This window comes from Apus apus, chromosome 24 (assembly GCF_020740795.1).
Source record: "Apus apus isolate bApuApu2 chromosome 24, bApuApu2.pri.cur, whole genome shotgun sequence".
Taxonomy (NCBI): Eukaryota; Metazoa; Chordata; class Aves; order Apodiformes; family Apodidae; genus Apus; species Apus apus.
In genome coordinates this window covers 6,414,942-6,437,421 of record NC_067305.1, presented here as the reverse complement: position 1 = coordinate 6,437,421, position 22,480 = coordinate 6,414,942, and the positions used below count along the sequence as shown (strand labels likewise).

Here is a 22,480-nt window from a genome sequence, read left to right as displayed (position 1 = left end):
AAGAAATGGAGACAATTTAGGCAAGCAGGAGACAGAAATGAAGAGAGGCAAAAACACCACAAGACAAAACCAGTGAAACAAACCAAGATATTAGAACACATATAAAGAAAGACAGACTCTAGGAAATCTTGACACAAATAAAGCCACAGAGATTATATTAGACAAGGAGACGAGGACAACACAAGACACAGCATAGGGAGCTAGAAGAAACAGTAACACAGAGACACTGAAAAGCTACAGCAGAAATGAAGACATGTTGAATGACACTACAAGAAAAGGACAGAGGGAACACCAGAGAAACTAGAAATCACAAGGAACAAAGAGACACCCACAAAAGCAAAGGACCGGTCTGACAGGAAAAACAATAGCAAACTCACCTTTTTTAAAATGAAAACACAGACCACAAACACTGAGCAGCCTCCTCTTTATTTCAGCTTAAGCCCATTCCAATGGGGCAACATAACACAGAGGACACAAACGCCAAGCAGCCTCCTCTTTATTCAAGCTTTAGGCCATTCTACGGGGCCAAATTAAGACACAGGACTCAAACACCGAGCAGCCCGCTCTTTAATCCAGCTTTATTACATCTTCAGCCCAACCACCAATTACAGCTGTAGGAAGCAGCCCCAGTACTACAATTACATATTAAATTCCCATCCAGCCCATAGAACTCATATTTTTTCTAACTGTCTGAAATAAAAAATCTCCAGGACTGACATAACCACTAATTACTGCACATTCACTCAAACACACTGGTCCTGCCTCTGCCACACACTGCCCCCCCCCCCTCCTCAATCCTGCCTTCCCAGAATAGACCTGGAAAATGGCTCCAGCAACACTCAACTTGAATGGTCCTCGGGAACCGTGCTCCCGAGGGCCTCCTCTGCCGCCCTGCCTGCCAAAACCCCGGCCCGGTACCGCTCCGCGACCAAACACAGGCGATGATCGTCGCCTCGCAGAGCGACCGGGACTGAGGAAAAAAAAACCCAGCTGGGGGAACGGAAAAAAAATCCCCCAGCTGGGGTTTTTTTATTCTAATAATTTAATGTCAATCTATACCTGAAAAAAAAAAATTGTCATCTCCACTCACAAGCTACAATGTCAACAAACATTCATACACAAACACACTATCACACACACCAGTCCTGCCTCTACTGCACACGCTGCCCCCCACCCTCAATCTGGCCTTCCTGGAACAGACCTGGAAAATGGCTCCAGCAACACTCAACTTGAGTGCTCCTCGGGAACTGTGCTCCCGAGGGCCTCCTGCACCATCCTGCCTGCCAAAACCCCGGCCCGGTACTGCTCCACACCCAAGAAGGCGATGATCGTCGCCTCGCAGAGCGACCGGGACTGAGGAAAAAAAAAACCCAGCTGGGGGAATGGAAAAAAAATCCCCCAGCTGGGGTTTTTTTATTCTACTAATTTGATGTCCATCTATACCTGAAAGAAAAAACATCTCTACTCCCTGTAGAAGGTACCAAGTAACCTACAAATCCATAACCTCATTCATACACAGACACAAAAAAGGGGCACACATCTTTCTTCCCCTACCACGCGAGACCTAACCCACCCCGCTGACCGGCCTCCGAATCGGACCGAGGCCCCGTGCCCCCTAAACTCCTCAAAAATTGTGGTCCCGAGGGCCTCCTACGGTGGCCCTCGGCTGCCTTGCCTGCCACGCTTGTGGCACGATACCCCTTTGTGCTCCACCGTAGACCAATCTCATCACATTGCAAAGCAACAGATAGAAGAACTCCACATCTAAAGAAAGATAACACGCCACAGAGCAGGTTTCTGTTCTAAATCAACCTCACACTACAACACTACACACTAAGCCACATTCGTGCAGACAATAGTACACCAAAACTACCATCCGACTGCAACACGTTCTCACCCCACGCTCTGCACGCCCGTCGCCTCCTGGACGGGCAGAAAGCCCGTTGGAACGGACACGGTCGCGTGCGAAGCCGCTCCGAGACATCGACTACGATAACGTATCTCAACATTAGGTTACTACAACATACTATACAATGCTAATACAAGCACTGAACAGTAACAGTAGGTATATTAACATACCTAGTCCATGCAGAGGCTGCAAGGATGTCTAATACAACACCCACTCACACAGAACACAAGAACTCTTCTCAACCGATCACATGCACTGCAACACACCTACTACAATACCGAGTCACATATACAAAAACACAGATTCTTACACAGTATATGGTCAAAAAACATTGGCATGTATCAGACCTAATACTAGACATGGTAAAAACTAATGCTACTATAACAGGCCTGATACAACACCCTTGGACTTGTGACACGCTAAATAGTCAAATGCGAGGCAATGATAACATCTAATACACATTGCATTAAACACCGAGTCTTAAACAATACAGGGTAAAATACAACTATTGAGCCCATTATGGCACTGACAACTACGAGGTGACACCGATGACTCCCGTACGATGCGTAGCGATGCACGGCGCTCCGTCCGATACGACGCCACGTCGAACGTGAGGCGACGATGGGTCCGACGTGATGCCGAGTCTCGGACGATCCCCCGTAAACGAGTCGAAGGTGATGCGTAGCGAAGATGCGAGATATAGTTATGTGACTATGGGTTAGGTACGATGAGCCCCGCACCCTCCGAACGCAACAGGTCTAATACAACACATCACGTGCAATACGGTAATACAGACTCTCATACGCTACATGATTGAAAACAATGAATCCGTGATACAGAGACAGTGTAGAAACACAAATTGTCATAACATTCACTTTAAGATACTGCAAAATAACAATAAAATACTGCCACAACAAAGCAAATGCAATGCAATGTGAACGGCTCCCGTACTACACGCATAAAATGCTCGTGTGAGAACGCAAAGTCAAATACGGCACCCGGTAACGGCTGAACCGACCGCAACGAATCGAACCTGAACGTTCCCAGTGCGATTCGCTAATACAAAGACTATTACGATACCCGGTCCCATCCGTCGCAGCGCTAATGGGTCCGATACGATAAATGTTCAATCGGCATTACAAAACCTGATGTAATGCGAGACGGCACCGAAGTCTTATACAAAACACTGCTACGTACCGTGTGACAGAGTCTATTACACCACCGATTCGCATACAACACACCGCTACCGGGTCAAACGTGGCACCGAGTCTCATACTATGCGACTATGGCAGGTTGTAGAGATTGAAATGCGATTATGATTTGACCGAAGATGGAATGTGATACCGACTCAAATCCGTTAGGCTACTCGATTCCGTGATATGATACGCGGTCCGATTCAAACGTAGTTCGAGTGTGTGGTAACGATATGCAACAACCTGTTCCGATACCGTACACAGGCACAAAATGCAACACCGTGTCTGCTACAATATACAATCACATACAAGGCATTAGTACAACATCTTATACAATACATGGTAAAGGACGGTTCAGTCAAATCTAGTACATCACTGACTCAAAGGGTTACCGATGAGTCCAATACAACAGTTAATCAGATGCAAAGCACCTCTTACCACCTGACTACAACTCACAGGCTATACGTGGATGGTCAAACAACACCGCAGAGGACAATGACGAGTCCGAGACGACGCCGATTATTTGCCGCTATGAGGAACGACTGTCACGGCAAATACATTACAATTATACAAACTGCACAAAATACACAAAGGAAATAAGTGAACATACTGTGCATATAAGTTACACATTGTTACACAAAATCACATACATCTGCAAGTCAAACCGTTTGATAGTGACACATCCCATCGATAATTTTGGTACTACATCAGAGCGACAAACCCTATATAAAGCCGTACTAATGCAATACGCATTGCTACATAAAATGCAACACCCAGACACATACAAGATGATCATAGATACAAGAGAAACACAGTCATGAAATACATAGTCAATACACTGCCATTAAATACACTTAGAAAGCAATATAAAACAAATCCAGACCGCAGAAAATTGTAAGCCTGGACTGTACAACCTAAACCCGTACGGACACAGGAGTCGTACCCGATGCTCATCCGATACCAAACGTGCATCGCAGACCTGCGAGAAAACCAAGAATAAAAAGAGTCACTGAAATTAAATTGGTTCCATTTGATTCACTGACCTCACAGGCAACCAACTCAGCTTCTGTATATCCTTCCCAGGGGCTGCTTCCTCCCTCCAAAACATTCCAGAGGAACATCTAAAACTCATGCCACGTCATGAGGCTCAGGCTGGACCCCCTTGCTTTCTAAACTTCTTCTGAGAAAGAAGTCTAGGTGTGGCTGGATCCAATCCTAGCCCCATATGTAAAAGCTAAGGCACCTTGCAGACCGAACCCGCTCCCCTTCCACGCTAACTGCTGCTCCCGGCTAGTCACGAGGCTCAGGCTGGACCTCCTTGCTTCCCAAACTCCTTCTCAAAGAGGACTCTAGGTGCATCTGGATCCAGTCTTAGCCTCAGTCTCCTCAGAATTCAGACCCTTGCTTCCTTTCCAAAACTAAATTTCATAGAACTGGAGCTCTGTACCACACCTGCAGAGACAGTCTCAGGCTGCAATACTGCTAACGACACCCTGCCCGCAGGAAGTCCAATCCCACACTCTGGAGGATGGACCGAACGGTATTTGTCAAGCGGAAAATACGAGGGATGCTCGTGACTCCACCGATCCGACACCTTATAAGTAACTGCTGCTTTGGCCTGCCTGACACAAACCTGCTCAAACTGGGGGCTGACAGAAAGCTTTCTCCATCGCATCCCACCTTCAAAAAGACAAACCCTCCGAGATCTGGATTCGGCCGCCGGAGCCGGTTCCCTCCGACACCACACGCTAACAAACCTTCTCGTGTTGCTCTGCTCCCGCCTCTGCTGTTGTGGAGCTTGCAGCCCGATGGCTCTGTCTGATAAACAAAATTACACAGAATTGCCACATTACAATCTAGAGCTTGCAGATTCCACAGAACTTGCTACTCCTTCAGTAATGCCGTCTGGAGTTCAACTCCAGCCTGTTACTAAGCATCCCACCACGGAACTTTAAGGCCCACACATACTTGACGTAACACCTTTGAGGGTCCATCGGTTCCACTGCTATTGAGCAAGCCCTCCCGCAAGGCTCCAATCATCTCCGTTAAACACCAGGGAAGCGACTGTCCACCCATCCTAACGATGTCCGATTTGGCCAAGATGACCGTACAACCTTGGCCTCGACTCTCAAAGCCCAGGAACATTCACACCGGAGACTCTTACGACTCCTCCGGCAGCCCCGGGCAGAGCAGCTCCAAACTAAACATACACGCAAACGTGAAACGAGCCCACAAACAATTAGACAAAACTCTCGGCAAGAAGAACATCTCCAGGATCCGGAACTGTTGGACAAGACTGCCTACTGAGAGGCAACAAGATTGGCTACTGAGAGGCAATGCTGAGGTGTTGGAGGCTCTGTGGCAGCACAAGAAATAAGTCCACTGTAAGAACCCATGACGAGAAGGTGTCAAAACTGAGAGGATGGGTGGGCAAGAAGCCTGTCTTCAAGACCTAGGAACATCAAGATGCACGCAACAAGTCCCAGGCTATAGCTGGACATGGAGAGATCAGAGATGCAGATGCAGTTGGGAACAGTATCGCCACAGAGGACCGGCAAGAATCTTCTGAAATGCAAACTGATTCACACTTGTATCTTCTTATGAAAGAAAAGTGGCTGCTGAAGCGCTATGCTGATGAGTGTGGGCATTCTGAGCCCTAGGGATGGTGCCCGAGATGGGCGAGGGGCTCTGAGAGCACCGAGAAGACGGCGAGACTGGAGGAGCCTCCCAGACACCACAGACAACAAACTGCACACACCGACACACACGCAGGCTGGAGCTGCCCTGCCCGGCACGTGCTGGACTCTTCCTGAGAAGTGACCTGCTGCCTTTGGCTGCCCAAAGGGAACTGCTCCTGCAGAGCCCTCTCCCCTGTTTTAAAACCCCTTCCTGCAGTTCCCAACCATCTCTCCTCTGTCCACTGCTTCCCAGACCCTGGTCCCTCAACTTATCTTGCAGAGGTCTTGGGATCTGAAGCCGTGGTCATCGAGCAAATCGCATCAGCTGACAGGGATGTTCCGGTCACACGGTTCCTCTTCAGCACCTTCGATATAACACCCACAGACGATGCAGGAAATACCATGTCAATACCGACCCTTCCTGCAACGCCAACCCCTCAGAACCCTGTGGTGTTCTGCTCACCTGCTCGTCCCAGAGATGCTGTTGCTGTCATCCCTCATAGCACCTAAAACACCAGAAGACAAAATTCCTGTTACTGAGACAAGGTACCAGCCCCAGCAGCTTCTTAGCTACCAGCCCGGCTCACCTCGAGCGCTCATCCGATTCCAAAGGTGGCCTTCGTGGCACCTGAAAAACCACAGGAAAACAATTAACCACAGATCCATAACATATTTGTCTCCAATTTACTGGCCCAGACTACAACTATCTCACCTCCTCCTTGGCAAACAGGTTGGTCCCTTCTCAAGCATCAAGTGTTAGAAGCATCTGAACCTCCAGAGCTTTGAGGTTCAGAATAGAGCCCCTTGCTTTCTAACTCCTTCTCAAAGAGGGGCTCAAGGTGCTGCTACACCCGTTCCTAGCCTCGGGCTCCTCAAAGGTCGGATCCTCACGCTTCTGTCCCGAAGGTGGCTCGTTACGGCGTGACCCGGGTGCGGCACCTGCAAAAGACAAAGCAAAAGGCGCACGCTGCTCAAATATGTCTGAAACGGTCTGGCCACAGTGACTCCCTTCTTCAGCTCACCTCAAATGCTCATCCGATTCAAAATGTGGCCTGCGTGGCACCTGCAAAACCAAAAGGGAAATACAGTAACTGAGTGCCGATAAGATACTGCAAACCTGGCCCACAACCGACTCACCTTCTCCAGACGCTCCTGTGCGGGCTGCTTTGTCTCTCCGAGGCATTAAGGAGACCTTCAAAATGAAAGGGAAACAATTAGCATCCGCAAAGTATTTTGCTCCAAGTCACTGCCTTGGCCCGCAACCGCCTCACCTACTCCGGCACCTCCTTGGCGTACGACTTAATCCTGCTGACGTGTTGAGGAGAAGCCTGAGCTTCCTGCCGAGCCCTGAGGTTCGGACCGGACTCCCTTGCTTTCCAAACTCCTTCTCAGAAAGGGACCCTATGTGCTGCTGGATCCGGTCCTAGCCTTGGGCTCCTCAGAGGTCAGATCCTCATGCTTCTATCCTGGAGGTGCCTCCTTACAGTGTAACCTGGGTGTGGCACCCGCAAAGGACAAAGCAAAGAGGCACACTCTGCTGAAATATGTCTGAAAACAGCCCGGCCAGTGTGTGTCTTCTTCCACTCACCTCAAATGCTCATCCGATTCCACATGCAAGCCCGCACAGCATCTGCGAAAACTCAAAGATAAATGCTTAACCGAGTTGCCATAAATACACTTCCAAGTCACACACAATGCAAAAACACAAAGTCTGATACAACACATGGTGAAATACAGTGTAATCATACAGTCTATTACACCACCAAGTCAAATACAAGACAACAGCGACGGGTCCCATCCAACCCCAAGCCCGATACGACGCACCGGTAACGGGTCCCATCCAACCCCAAGCCCGATACGACGCACCGGTAACGGGTCCCATCCAACCCCAAGCCCGAGTAGACGCACCGGTAACGGGTCCCATCCAACCCCAAGCCCGATACGACGCACCGGTAACGGGTCCCATCCAACCCCAAGCCCGATACGACGCACCGGTAACGGGTCCGATACAACACCGAGCTGAATACGCATGAGAGAAAATACACCACCCAGACACATACAATATGGTCACACATCAAGGGAAAACAATGCCAATACACTGCCATTAAATACAGGTACGAAGCTAGACAAATCCAGACCGATGCGCATGTACAAAGCCGAACGCTATGACCTAAACCTGTAAGGATGCAGGACTCGCATCCCGTGCTCGACCGATTCCAAACGTGGACCGCAAACTGCAAATAAAATACCTCGCTTTAATTCATTGACCTCGCCTACAATCGACTCACCTCGTCTATATGCTCCCCTGGGGGCTGCTTTGTCCCACCAAAGCATTTAAGAGGGATGTCTTGATCTCCTGCCAAGTGCCGAGGTTTGGACCTGACCTCCTTGCTTTCTAAACTCCTTCTCAGAGAGGAGCCTAGGTGTGGCTGGATGCGGTCCTAGCCTCAGGCTCCTCAGAGGTCAGATGCTGGCACTTCTGTCCTAGAGGTGGCTCTTTACAGCTTGACCTGGGTGTGGTACCTGCACGATATGAAGCAAACGGCACATGCTGATTACATTTATCTGAAACAACAGCCTGTCTACAGCAAGTCCCTTCTCTCACTCCATTACCTTGACCCCTTACCTGTACCACCTCCATCATTTGGAGTGGCTGCTGTCAGGCCTGGGCAGCACCTGTAAGACACAAACAAGGGATGCTTTGGAGCTCACCGAGTAGACAGCACCTGAAATATATCCGGTCCATCATCCACCTAGTCATTACTCGCCTTACATTACCCACCTCTGGGGACATTAATCTGCTTTGCTCTCTGCTTCCACCTTCAAAAGGAAAAAAAAAAAAACCCTTATTAGTCAGATGCTCACCAGTTGCATATTGCCTCCGACACCACACATTGACCTACCTTCTCACAGCACTCAGCTCTCCTCCTCCATCTCTTTGTTGCTACTCCTTTCACACTGAATCTGAAAAAGTATTATACAAGTCACCAGGAGGCTGCTCATTAGCTTACTGCTCCCAGAGAGGTTGATCCCATTTAAGAATACCATCTAGAGAGCAATTACAGCCAGCAAACCACCCCAAACTTTAAACTCCACCCAGACAAGCCTTAACAGTCCAGGTGTAGCAACACCCTAACTAGAGGTACTTGAGGCTCTTCCGCTAAACCCTGACTCGGCAACTCTGGACAGAGCAGCTCCAAGCCGAACACAGAACGCTACGAGCGACCCGACAGAAGCGCACAGCTTGACGATGAGAGAAAGTTCCCGGCGAGAAGACTCGGAGACGCTGCCGGGCAAGATGACCGAGCGGGATGCGATGCTGAGACAAGGAGGCTCTATGGCAGCCAGATGAATGAGTCAAACATAACTGCTATTTGTCCTGCTTAGAGCATGAAAACTGATGAAGGATGTGCAAGAAGACTGGGTTAAAGACTTAAGAATGTAAGGACACGGGAAAGTCCCGGCTTGGAAGAAAACGACTGCCAGAGACACACTGCCGTTGTAGCGAGAACGATGTCGCGAAAAGAGGATTGTCCGTAAACTTCTGAAACCGATCTGCGCTTTGGACTCGCTATGTGAGAGAGGCTGATGCAGCGACACGCTCTGAGAAAACTAGGAGAACATCGAGACCTGAGGAGGTTCCAAGGAACCTGAGACAGAAGACACAAGCTACACAAGACCTCACACAGGCTGGAGCTGCCCTGCCCAGCACGTGTTGCAGCAGTGCTGACAAGTAAGCCTGTCTCTTCACCTGCCCAAAGATGACTGCACCTACACAGCCCTCTCCCCTACATTAAAACGCCCCTCTGCCATTCCCAAACTCCTTCTCGCTGCCCATTCCCCCCACCCCCGGTCCTTCTACTTATCTTTTGGAGGGCTGATAGGCTGAACCCATCCTTGCCAATAAAAACCCCACATCGGCTGACTAGGTTGTTCCTGTAGTCTCAGGGTTCATCTTCTTCTCCTGCACAAAAACAACACCAGAAGTACTGCATGTGTTACCACAGATGTATTCCATTACACCCTCCTTCTCCTCAAAAGAAACATAGCCTCCACCTCACCTGTGTTCCACAATCAGCTTGTATCTTACATCGTGCCGTGGGCTCTTGATTTTGCTACAGGGCCCATAATGTAAGTGCCGTCCTGACATTTAGACTCCAGCTAGGGACCTGCTGCAAGCTAAAAGGATTTGGGAGATGGTAGAGTATATTGTGAGCAGTTAGAAAAGGTGATAAGGCATCCCATAGGCCCAAAGAGGCTATGACCCATATCCCAAATATTTTCTTGAGATGCACTACAACTCGATGTACGTGCAGATTAAAAAGGCTCATGCTAACCCCTGCTAGATAAATTCACCATCTCTCCTGTTCACAGACTACACCTAAAACTTATTCCACATCTAGCAAAACTCTTAACATACACCAAGTTCTAACTCCATCATGTCAGAAGACACTAAAAAACACACTACACCTTAAACAAAAAAAATGAAAACCATAACCGTACCATTAAGCCATTCAAGCCACCCAAAATATACAATATAAAATTACTAACCTTTAACAAAACAACAAAAAACCCCACAGAAAACTTTCTAGAAGTATTTTCTAGTAAATGCAGAAAAACTTCAATATATGCTAAAGTTCTTACCTTAAACAGACACCTCTGCTTCTTGAAATACTGGAACTGACCTGAGTAACCCAGACATGCCAAAAGCTGCCTTAATTGTAAAAGAACCAGAGAGCTCTAACCTCAGAGAAGCCTGAGAGGGAACTGAGCTCCCTGAGGAGAGACTGTAGCTAATATACCCCAAGTCCCACCCACCACCCTTCCCACAATCCCCTGGGAAAGGGGAGGAGCCAACCACCAGAAGGTATAATGCAGCCAGGAGGACAACAAATGAGTTTCTTATGTTCTTTTACAGCCCAAGCAAAGAAAGACTGTTTTCTGGAAATGAAAATGCCTGTACTTGCTCTACATCTACTACATCAATAAGATAACCAGGTAAGACTTAAACTCCATTCTTACTGACTATAGATTAAATAAAACAGTAATATCATGCCAGGCTACACAGAAAATTTAGGAAAAAAAAAAAAAAAGGGAAACAAAAAGGAAACAGCAAAAAACAAAGGAAAAAAATAAAAAGAGGACAAAAAAAGAAAAGAAGAGGGAGTAAGAAGACCAAAATAAAAAGAGAGATGGGGAATGGAAAAAAAAGATGGAGAGAAAAGGGGGGTTGAAAAAAGAAAAAATTAAGAGAAACGACTGTCAACATAAGACAAGGAGGATTGGAGAAAAAAAAGAGAAAAGAGGTGGTTAAAAAAAAGAGGGATAAGGGGAGACAGAAGAAAAAAGAGAAAAGGAGGTTGAAAAAAAAGAGAATGGTGGGGCTGAGAAAACGAGAAAGAAGGGGGGAAAACAAAAAGAGAGAAAAGGGGGGGACTAAAAAGAAGGAGAAACAGAGGAGAAAAAAAAAAGACAGAAAAAGAGATGGGGGTTGAAAAAAAAAAAAAGAATGGTGGGGCCAATAAATAGGGGGAGGGGGACAAAAAAAGGAGAAAGAAAAAGAGGAAGATGAAAAAGAGAGAGTGAGGGGCAGAGATGGGGGCAAAGAGAAAGGGGGGGGCAGAGAGAAGGGGGGAAGAGAGGTGGGGGTGGCAGAGGGAGGGGGGGCAGAGAGAGTGAGGGGGGGCAGAGAGAGTGAGGGGGGCAGAGAGGGGGGGGCAGAGAGAGAGAGTGAGGGGGGGGCAGAGAGAGGGGGAGGTGGAGAGATGGGGGGGCAGAGAGAAAGAGGGTAGGCAGAGAGAGAGAGGGAGAGGCAGAGAATAGAGGGCAGGCAGAAAGAGAGGGGGGGCAGAGAGAGAAAGGGGGGCAGCAAGAGAGAGCAGGCAGAGAGAAGGGGGGAAAAGAGAGGGGGTGTGGTAGAGATCGGGGGGTGTTGGGGGGGAAGACAGAGAGAGGAAGGGGCAGAGAATAAAGGGGGAGAAGGGGGGGGAGCAAGAGAGAAAGAGATTAGGAGAGAGAAAAAGGAGCAGAGAGAGGGCAGAGAGAAAGAGGGGGAGAGACAGAGAGAGGAGGGCAGAGAGGGGGGCAGAGAGAAGGGGGGAAGAGAAGTGGGGGTGGCAGGGGGGTTGCAGAGAGAGGGGGGGTGGCAGAGACAGGGGGGTGGCACAGAGAGAGAGGGGGCAGGGGGGGCGGAGAGAGAGGAAGTAAGCAAGAGAGAGAGATCAGCAAGAGAGAGAAAGGAGCAGAGAGAAGGAGAGGGGCAAAGACAGTGAGAGGGGGACAAAGAGAGATGGAAGGGGGGATGGCAGAGGGGGGGCAGAGAGTGAAAGCAGAGAGAGGGGGGAGGTGGAGAGATGGGGGGACAGAGAGAAATGGGGGGGCAGAGAGAGGGGGCAGAGAGAAAGAGTGAGGGGCAGAGAGAAGGGGGGAAGAGGGGAGGGGTGGCAGAGAAGGGGGTGCAGAGAGAGGAGGTGTGGCAGAGAGGGGTGGCAGAGGGAGGATGCAGAGACAGAGAGAGGAGCAGGGGGGGGCAGAGAGACTGGGGGGGAAGAGAGGGGGTGTGGTAGAGATGGGGGGTGACAGGGGGCAAAGAGATAGAGGGAGAGGCAGAGAAAAGGGGGGGCAGAGGGGGGACAGAGAGAGGTTAAGAGAGAAAAAGGAGCAGAGAGAGGAGGCAGAGATAGAGGGGGGAGCAGAGAGAGAAAGGGGGACAGAGAGAGAGTGAAGGGCAGAGGTGGGGGCAGAGAGAAGGGGGGAAGAGAGGTGGGGTGGCAGAGGTGGGGGTGCAGAGAGAGAGGGGGAAGAGGGGGCAGAGAGAGTGAGGAGGGCAGAGAGTGAGAGAGAGCAGCAAAGAGAAGGAGAGGGGCAGAGAGAGAGAGGAGGGCAGAGAGAAGGGGGTAAGAGGTGGGGGTGGCAGGGGGGTGCAGAGAGAGGGGTTGTGGCAGAGACGAGGGGGTGGCAGAGAGAGAGAGGGGGGCAGAGGGGGCGGGAGAGAGAGAGAGGCAGCAAGAGAGAGAGAGGGCAGCAAGAGAGAGAAAGGAGCAGAGAGGAGGAGGGCAGCAAGTGAGAGAGAGAGAGAAAGGGGCAGATGGGGGGGGCAAAGAGAAAGGGGGGTGCAGAGGAGGGGAGCAGAGAGAGAGAGGGAGGGCAGTGAGAGAGAGGTTCAGAGAGAAAAACAGGAGCAGATGGGGGGGCAGAGAAAGAGAGTGAGGGGCAGAGAGAAGGGGGGAAGAGAGAGGGGGGTGTGGTAGTGATGGGGGAGGTGGCGGGGGGGGGAAGAGGGAGGAGCAGAGAATAGAGGGAGGGCAGAGAGAGGGAGAGAGGGAGGCAGCAAGAGAGAGAGAGGGGCAGAGAGTGAGTGAGGGGCAGAGAGAAGGGGGAAGGGGGGGTTCAGAGAGAGGAGGTGTGGCAGAGATGGGGGAGGTGGCAGTGAGAGAGGGGGGCAGAGAGAAAGGGGGGGGCAGAGACAGACTGAGGAGCACGGGGGGGGCAGAGAGAAAGGGAGGAAGAGACGGGGTGTGGTAGAGATGGGGGGAGTGGCAGGAGGGAGCAGAGAGAGAGAGACAGGGGGCAGAGTTGGGGGGGGAGAAATGGGGGGGGGGCAGCGAGAGAGAGAAAGGAGCAGAGAGAAGGAGAGGGGCAAAGAGCGAGAGGGGAACAGAGAGAGACGGGAGAGGGAGGCAGAAGGGAGGGCAGAGAGAGAGAGGGGCAGATAGAGAGAGGGGCAGATGGGGGGGAGAGAGAAAGGGGAAGGGGGGTCAGGGGGGGGGGGATGGCAGAGGGGGAGCAGAGAGAGAGAGATGGGAAGCGGAGAGATGGGGGACAGAGAAATGGGGGGCAGAAAGGGGGGGGGCAGAGAGAGGGAGAGGCAGAGAATAGAAGAGGGCAGAGAGAGAGGGGGGCAGCAAGAGAGAAAGGTTAAGAGAGAAAAACAGGAGCAGAGAGAGAGGGGGCAGAGATAGAGGGGGGGCAGAGAGGGGTCAGAGAGAAAGGGGGGACAGAGAGAATGGCAGGAAGAGAGGTGGGGGTGGCAGGGGGGTATAGAGAGAGGGGGTGTGGCAAAGAGAGGGAGAGAGAGAGAGGAGGGCAGCAAGAGAGAGAGGGCAGCGAAAGAGAGAAAGAAGCAGAGAGAAGGAAAGGGGCAGAGAGAGAGAGAGAAAGGGGCAGACGGGGGGGGTAGAGAGAGAAAGAGATGAACAGAGAGAGAGAGAAAGGAGCAGAGAGAAGACGGGGCAAAGTGAGTGAGAGAGGGGGGACAGAGAGAGAAGGGAAGGGGGGGCAGAGAGAGAGAGGAGCAGAGGGGGGAGCAGAGAGAGTGAGAGGGGGAGCAGAGAGAGAGAGGGGGGAGGCAGAGAAATGGGGGGGGCAGAGAGAGAGGGCAGAGAGAAAGAGTGAGGGGCAAAAGAGGGGGGCAGAGAGAAGGGGGGAAAGGGGGGTGGCAGAGAGGGGGGGGTGCAGAGAGAGAAAGAGATGGACAGAGAGAGAGAAAGGAGCAGAGAGAAGAAGAGGGGCAAAGTGAGTGAGAGGGGGGATAGAGAGAGAAGGGAAGGGGGGACAGAGAGAGAGGGGCAGATAGAGTGGGGGGATGGCAGAAGGGGGGCAGAAAATGAGAGGGGGAGCAGAGAGAGAGAGGGGGAGCAGAGAGATGGGGGGACAGAGACAGAGAGAGTGAGGAGCAGAGAGAGAGAGAGAGGTGGACAGAGAGAAAAGAGCAGAGAGAAAGAGATGGGCAAAGTGAGCGAGAGGGGGGACAGAGAGAGGAGCGGGGGGGGCAGAGAGTGAGAGGGGGGAGGCAGAGAAATGGTGGGGGCAGAGAGAGAAAGAGGGGGCAGAGGGTGGGCAGAGAGAGAGAGAAAGGTTAAGAAAGAAAAACAGGAGCAGAGAGAGAGGGGGCAGAGAGAAAGAGTGAGGGGCAAAAGAGGGGGGCAGAGAGAAGGGGGGAAGGGGGGGTGGCAGAGAGGGGGGGGTGCAGAGAGGAGGTGTGGCAGAGACAGGGGGCAGAGAGAAAGAGGGGAAGACAGAAGGGGGATGTGGAAAAGATGGGGTGCTGGTGGAGGGGGCAGAGAGAGAGGGAGGGGCAGAGAGAGAGGATGAGGGGGCAGTGAGAGAGAGAAAGGTTAAGAGAGAAAAAGGAGCAGAGAGAGGGGGTCAGAGAGAGAGAGGGGTAGACGTGAGGGGGGATGACAGAATATAAAATAGAGAAAAAGAGACATGGGGGGCAGGAAAGAAAACAGAGAGAGGCGGCAGGGCCTAAAAAAGAGAAAGAGAGAAGGAGGAGTTAAAAATGAAAAGACAGAGACAATGGGAAGACTGACAAAAAAAAAAAGAATAATAGAGGGATGGGGGGCTAACAAGAAAAGAGAAAGAAGAGGGCTAAAAAATTAAGACAAAGGGAAAGGGGGTCTGACAACCAAAAAAATTAAAAAACAACAAAAAGAGAGAGAGAAAGGGGGCTTACAAAAATAAGACAGAAAGAGGGCTGACAAAAAAAAAAAAAAAAAGATGGGGGAGCTGACCAAAAGAATAACAGAGACAGCTGACAAAAGAAAAAAGAGGGAGAGAAAAAAATGGAGGGGGTTAAAAAGGAAAGCGAGAGAGAGAGAAACAGAGCTCACAAAAAAAAAAAAAGAGAGCAAAATTGGGAGCTCAAAAAAAGAGAGAAACATAGAAACATAGGAGGCTGACCAAAACAAACAACGAAACAGTAAGAAAGGAGAGGCCAGCTGACAAAAAGGGAGAGAAGAAGGGTTTCACAGAAAAAAAAAAAAAGAGAGTAAGGGAGTGAGAGAGATAGGTGATCTGCCAAAAAAAAAAAAACCCCACAAGAAAAAACAGGCTGACAAATCAAAAGAGAGAGAGTAATAATAGGGGGCTGACAAAAAAAAAAAAAAAAAAAAAAAAAAGAGAAAGGGGAGCTTAAAAAAAAAAGGAGAAAGAGGGGGGTTAAAAATAAAAAGTCAATGTAAAAAAAAATGAGAGACATGAAATCTGACTAAAAAAAGAGGAGAGGGATGGGGGGTCTGACAAAAAATGAGAGTGAAAAAGAGAGAGACAGAAAAGGGGCTGAAAAATGAAAAGAAAAACAGAGGAGTGGCTGACAAAAACAGAGAGACAGAAAGTGTGGCCCTGCCAAAAAGAAAGTGAGAAAGAGAAAAGGAGGGGCTGACAAAAAAAAAAAGGGGGGGGGGGGGGGGAGAAAGAGAAGGGGTACTGACATTAAAAAAAATGAGAGATGGGAGAAGTGACAAGAAAAGAAAGAGAAAGGAGAGGGCTGTCAAATCCAAACACAGTAAGAAGGGGGGGGCTGACAAAAATTAATAAAGTGAGAAAGAAGAGAGAGGGAGGGACTGACAAAAGAAGAAAGAGAGAAAGAGAAAATGGAAGGGGTTAAAGAAGAAAGAGCGAGATGGGTGGCTTAAAAAGAGAGACATGGCAACTGACAGACAAAAACAGTACGAGGGGGCAGCTGAAAAAAGGGGACAGAGAGCAAGAGAGACAGAAGAGGGCTTTGACAAAATAAGAGAAATAGAGACAGAGAGAAGAGTGAGATGACCAGAAAAGAAGAGAGAGAGAAGGATGTGGAAAATCTAAAAGACAAAAACAAACAGGGGATCTGAAAAAAAGAGAGACAGAGATGAAGGGTCTGACAAAAGAGGACAGGAAGAGAGAGGAAGGACTGACAAACAAAAAAAAAGAGGGGAGCTTAAAAAAAAGAGAGAAAAGGCGGGGGGGAAATTAAAAGACAGAAAGAGACAAGGGGGGGCTTGACAAAAAGTTATAAAAACACAGGGGGCTAAGAAAAAAAGAGCAAGACGGGGGGCTCAAAATGTAAAAGATAGGAAGAAAGGGCTGAAAAAAAAAAAAAGAGCTGACAAAAGAAGAGAGAGAAGGAGGGACTGACTTACTCTGAGCAAGAGAGAGAAGGGGTGCTGAAAAATGATAAGAAAAAAAGAGAAGGATGGCTAACAAAAAAAAAAAAAAAGACAGAGAAAAAGATAAAGGGTAGGTAATAAGAGAGAGAGAGAACACTGACAAAAAAAGAGAGAAGGGACACTGATAAATCCAAACAGAGAGTAAGAATTGTGGGGGTGGACAAAAGGAGAGAGACAGAAAGAGATAAATGGTTGATTAAAAAAAGAGAGAAGGGTGGCTAACAAAAAAAAAAGGTGGGGGGGGCTGATAAATTCAAATAGAGTAAGAATGGGGGGCTGACAAAAAAAAAAAAAGGAGAGAGAGAAGGGGGTTAAAAATCAGGTCTGAAAAATGAAAAGAGACATACGGAGTGGCTGACAAAAATACAGAGAGGGAGGTGGGGGCTGACAATAAGAGAGAGAGAGGGAAGTGAGGCCCAGGAAAAGAAGGGAGGGAGGGAGAAAGGGAGAGAAAGAGAGAGACACAGAAGGAGGTGCTGACAAAAAAAGAGCAAGAGAAGGGGGGCCTTAAAAAAGAGAGAAAGGGGAAGTGACAAGAAAAGAAAGAAGGAGAAAAGGGGGGGTGGGCTGATAAAATAAAAGCAAAGAGAAAAGTGGGTACTGAAAGAGAGAGAGACCTGGGGGTTAAAAAAAACAACAGAGAGAAGGAGTTTGAAAAAGAAGAGAGAGAGAGAGATAAAGAGATGGAAGGGTAACAGAGAAACAAAAAAGACAAGGGAGCTGAAAAAAAACAAAACCAAAAAGATTTAGAACTGGGAAGGCTGACAAATAAGAGAGAGAGAGGTAGATGGGGGGGCTAAAAAAAAAATAAAAGAGGGAGAGAGAGAGAAAGGATATATTAAAACAGAGTGAGAAAAAGAGAAGGGGGGCTGATAAAAAAAAATTAAAAAGACAGAAGGGGAGGCTGACAAAGACGACACAGAGAGAGAGAAGGGGCACTGAAAAATGAAAAGACAGAGAGAAGTGGGGCTGACAAAAACAGAAAAAAAGAGAAAAGGACGAGGGGGGCTTAATACTGCAAAGACAGAGAAAGAGAGATAAGGAGTGGCTGACAAAAAAAAAACAGAGAAAGATAGAAGTGGATCTAACAAAAAAAAAAAAAAGGGAGAGATAAAGGTAGATTGAGATAGGAAAAGGGGGCTGACATAAAACAGAAGAGCAAAGGGGGGCTGATAACTCCAAATAGAGTAAGAACAGAGGGGCTGATGAGAGAGAGAGACAGAGAAGGGGGGCTGAAAAATTGAAAGACAGAAGTAGGGCTGACAAAAAAAAGGATAAGGGGGGCTGAAAAATGAAAAGAGTGAAGAGGACGTGAATGGCTGACGAAAAAAACCAGAGAGATGGAGATGGGGAGCTGACAAAAAGAATGAGAGAACTGAGGCTTGACAAAAAAAGTGAGAAAGACAAAAGGAGGGGCTGACAAAAAAACAGAGAGAAGGGGGGTTTAAAAGAGAGAGTAAGAGAGAAAAGGGGTAGTGACAAGAAAAGAAAGAAGGGGAAGAAAAAAGGGGGAGGCTGACAAAAAAGAGAGAAGGGGTACTGAAAAATGAAAACACAGCATGGAAAAAAGCTCCCCCAACAGTCTAAGTACTGTTGAGTCAGTATTCTTTATTGACAGCACCAAATGCACAGGGTACAGCTTCTCCAAAAACGTGTGCACCTTACAAGGTAAGGTGAGAGATATATATACAGCTGATAATTATGTGTAGTATTTTTATAAGAATCAGCTTACGTATTCACTAGTTTCTCAATAAATCATTTACATAAGTGTCTGCCCATTATCGCATGCATGTTAAGTCCATTAGGGTCTCCTGGGGAGTCGTTTACTTCATCCTTCAGTCTTCCTCACAGGAACCTTTGGCAGTTTTGTCTCTTCTCCTGCTTTATCTCTGCTGACTCCACAGTAAAAGTGGCTACAGAAGGCGTCCCTAGTCTCAGTTGAATGGCTTCTTTTTTCTTCAAGGACTCCTGTCTTTCTTCTCTAGAACTACAAGAGAATGGAAGCCTGACAAAATAAGGAGAGACAAACAGAGAAGTGTGGCTGAAAAGTGAAAAAAGAGGTAAGGAGTGGCTGACAAAAAAAACAGAGAGAAGGGAGTCTGACAAAAAGAAGAGAGAAGTGAGGCCCGACAAAAAAAAAGAAAGAGAGGAGAGGCTGAAAAAAAAACCAGAGAAGACGGGGTATGTCACCGTTTGACTCAGGTTTGACAACAGCTCTCAATCCCCTACCCCTCCCACCCAGGTAGAGAAGGAGAGAAAAAGACGGAGACTTGGCTGGATTGAAAACATAGCTTTAATTAAACACTGATGTAAGAAGAGAGGAGCAGAGAGAAAGAGCATAGAAAGAGAGTGGGGGTAGAGAGAGAAGGAGGGATGGGGGGGCAAGAGAGGAGGGCAGAGAGAGAGCGGGGTGCAGGGGGGGCAGAGAGAGAAAGAGGGGTTAGAGAGAAAACAAGGAGGCAGAGAGAGAGCAGGCAGAGACAGAGGGGGGCAGACTGAGAGAGGGGCATAGAGAGAGCAGAGAGAGTGGGGCAGCAAGAGAGCAGAGGGCAGTGAAAGAGATAGGGGCACCAAGAGAGGGGGCAAAGAGAGGAGTCAGAGAGAAAGAGAGGGAGCAGTGAGAGAGGGGGGAGAGAGAGAGAGAGAGAGAGAAGGGCAGAGATGATGGGAGCAGGAGAGTGGTTAAGAGAAAGAAACAGGAGCAGAGAGAAAGGGGGCAGAGATAGAAGGGGGGCAGAAAGGAGTGGGGCAGGAAAAGAGAGGGGGAGGCAGTGAGAGAGAGAGGGTGGCAGCAAGAGTGAGAGGGGGGCAGCGAAAAAGAGAGCGAGCAGAGAGAGAAGGGGGGGCTGAGAGGGCACAGAGAGAGGGGGCAGACTGAGAGGGGGGGGGCAGAGTAAGGGGCAGAGAGAGAGGGAAAGAGAGAGAGTGAGGGGTGGGGGGTGGAGGGGCAGAGAGAAGGGGGGGGGAAAGATAAAGGGGGGACCGAATAGAGGGGGTGTAGCAGAGAGATGGAGGGGCAGAGAGGGGGTGTGGCAGAGATGGGGGAAGTGGGAGGGGGTGGGGGGGGGGGGGTGCAGAGAGAGAGAGAGGGTGGCAGAGAGGGGAGCAGAGAGGGGCAGAGAGAGAGACAGAGAGAAAGAAAGGGGCAGAGAGAGAGAGGGACAGAGAAAGAGAGAGGGGGACAGAGGGAGAGTGGCAGAGAGAGGAGGGCAGTGAGAGAGAGAAAGGGGCAGAAAAAGAGAGAGGGAGTCAGAGGAGGGGAGAATAGAGGGGAGGGGGGGCAAAAATAGAACGAGAGAGGAGCAGAGAGAGAAGGGGGCAGAGAGACAGAGAGGGAAAAAAAGAGATGGAGGGAACAAGAGAGAGATAGAGGAAGGGGACAAAAGACAGGAGTAGCACAAGAGAAAGATACAGGAGGGGGACAAGAGAGAGATAAGAAAGGAATAGAGAAGGGGCACAAGAGAGGAGTAAAGGAGGGGTAGAAGACAGTGATATAGGAGGGGGAAAAGAGACAAAGGAGAGGGCCAAGAGAGACACAGAGGAGCAGGACAAAAGAGAGACAGAGGAGGGGGACAAGAGAGGGATAGGAGGACGAGACAGAGGGGGACAAGAGAGGAATAAGAAAAGGAAAGAGGAGGGGCACCAGACAGAGACAGAGGAGGGGGATGAGAGACAAAGGAGGGGAATGAGAGACAGAGAAGAGGGACAAGAGAGACAAAGAGGAGAGGGACAAGAGAGGGATAAGAAAGGGATAGAGAAGGGGCACTGGAGAGGAATACAGCAGGGGTATAAGACAGACACAGAGAAGAGGACCAAGGTCGGGATAGAACAGGACAACAAGAGACAGTAAGAGGAGGAAAACAAAGAGACAGAGGAGGGGTCAAGAGAGAGAAAGAGGAGGGGAACAACAGACAGATAGGAGGACAAGAGAGAGAAAGGAGGGGAATAAGAAAGGGATAGAAAAGGGGGACAAGAGAGAGAGAGAGGAGGGGGAAAAGAGAGGGATAGCAGAGGGGGACAAGAGACAAATAGGAGCAGGACAAGAGAGGAATAAAGGAGGGGTACAAGAGAGGGATAGAGGAGGGGGCCAAGAGAGAGACAGAGGAGGGCGACAAGAGAGGGATAGGATGACAAAAGAGAGAAAGAGGAAGGGGACAAGAGAGGGGGACAAGAGAGGGATAGAGGAGGGGGACAGGAGATGGATAGAAGAGGGGGACAAGAGAGAGAAAGAGGAGGGGGACAGAAGACAAGAGGGGGACAAGAGAAAGATACAGGAGGGGGACAAGAGAAGGATAAAATGGGATAGAGGAGGGGGTCAAGAGAGAGTTAAAGAAGGGGGACAAGAGATAGAGGAAGGGGCCGAGAGAGAGATAGAGGAGGGGGACGAGAGGGATGGAAAAGAGGGACAAGAGAGAGATAGAGAAGGGGGACAAAAGACAGGAGTAGCACAAGAGAAAGATACAGGAGGGGGACAAGAGAGAGGTAAGAAAGGAATAGAGTAGGGCACAAGAGAGGAATAAAGGAGGGGTACGAGACAGTGATATAGGAGGGGGACAAGAGACACAGGAGGATGGCAAGACAGACAGAGGAGGGGGACAAGAGGGGAACAAAAGAGAGACAGGAGGGGAACAAGAGAGGGATAGGAGGTTGAGACAGAGGAGGGGGACAAGAGAGGAATAAGAAAAGGAAAGAGGAGGGGCACAAGAGAGGGATAGAGGAGGGGGATGAGAGAGAGGAGGGGGCCAAGAGAGAGAAAGAGCAGGGGTAAAAGAGAGATGAGAGGAGGGGGACAAGAGAGGGATAAGAAAGGGATAGAGAAGGGGCACAAGAGAGGAATGCAGCAGGGATACAAGAGAGGGACAGAGGAGGGAGCCAAGAGAGAGACAGAGGAGGGGAACAAGAAACAGATAGGATAGGAGGACAAGAGAAAGAAAGGAGGGAAACAAGAAAGGGATAGAAAAGGGGGACAAGAGACACAAATAGGAGGGGAAAGAGAGAGACAGAGGAGAGAAACAAGAAAGGGATAGAAAAGGATGACAAGAGAGAGATAGAGGAGGGGGAAAAGAGAGACAAATAGGAGAGGGACAAGAGAGGAATAAAGGAGGGGTACAACAGAGGGATAGAGGAGGGGGCTAAGAGATAAAGGAGGGGGCCAAGAGAGGGATGGAAAAGAGGGATAAGAGAGAGATAGAGGAGGGGGGAAAGAGAGACAAATAGGAGGGGGCCAAGAGAGACAAATAGGAGAGGGACAAGAGAGGAATAAAGGAGGAGTACAAGAGAGGGATAGAGGAGGGGGCCAAGAGAGAGATAGAGGAGGGCGACAAGAGAGGGATAGGATGACAAGAGAGAGAAAGAGGAAGGGGACAAGAGAGGGATAGAGGAGGGGGACATGAGATGGATAGAAGAGGGGGACAAGAGAGAGAAAGAGGAGGGGGACAAGAGAAAGATACAGGAGGGGGACAAGAGAGGGATAAAATGGGATGGAGGAGGGGCACGAGAGAGACACAGAGGAGGGGGACAAGAGACAGACACAGGAGGGGGACAAGAGAGGGTTAAAGAAGGGGGACAAGAGATAGAGGAAGGGGCCAAGAGAGGGATGGAAAAGAGGGACAAGAGAGAAATAGAGAAGGGGGACAAAAGACAGGAGTAGCACAAGAGAAAGATACAGGAGGGGGACAAGAGAGAGGTAAGAAAGGAATAGAGTAGGGCACAAGAGAGGAATAAAGGAGGGGTACGAGACAGTGATATAGGAGGATGGCAAGAGAGACA

At 49.4% G+C, this 22,480-nt stretch overlaps 2 long non-coding RNA genes across 2 annotated transcripts; both read right to left on the bottom strand.

Moving 5' to 3' along the window:
- Positions 1 to 2,719: 2,719 nt before the first annotated feature.
- Positions 2,720 to 6,410, bottom strand: LOC127393971 (uncharacterized). Its single transcript, XR_007891574.1, has 4 exons — positions 6,368 to 6,410; positions 6,244 to 6,286; positions 4,736 to 6,145; positions 2,720 to 4,081 (listed from the first exon to the last, which is right to left on the bottom strand). It is a non-coding gene; the product is annotated as an uncharacterized LOC127393971 (long non-coding RNA).
- A 1,662-nt stretch (positions 6,411 to 8,072) lies between these two features.
- Positions 8,073 to 8,593, bottom strand: LOC127393973 (uncharacterized). The gene is made up of 3 exons (XR_007891576.1): positions 8,563 to 8,593; positions 8,407 to 8,456; positions 8,073 to 8,303 (listed from the first exon to the last, which is right to left on the bottom strand). It is a non-coding gene; the product is annotated as an uncharacterized LOC127393973 (long non-coding RNA).
- Positions 8,594 to 22,480: the final 13,887 nt, after the last annotated feature.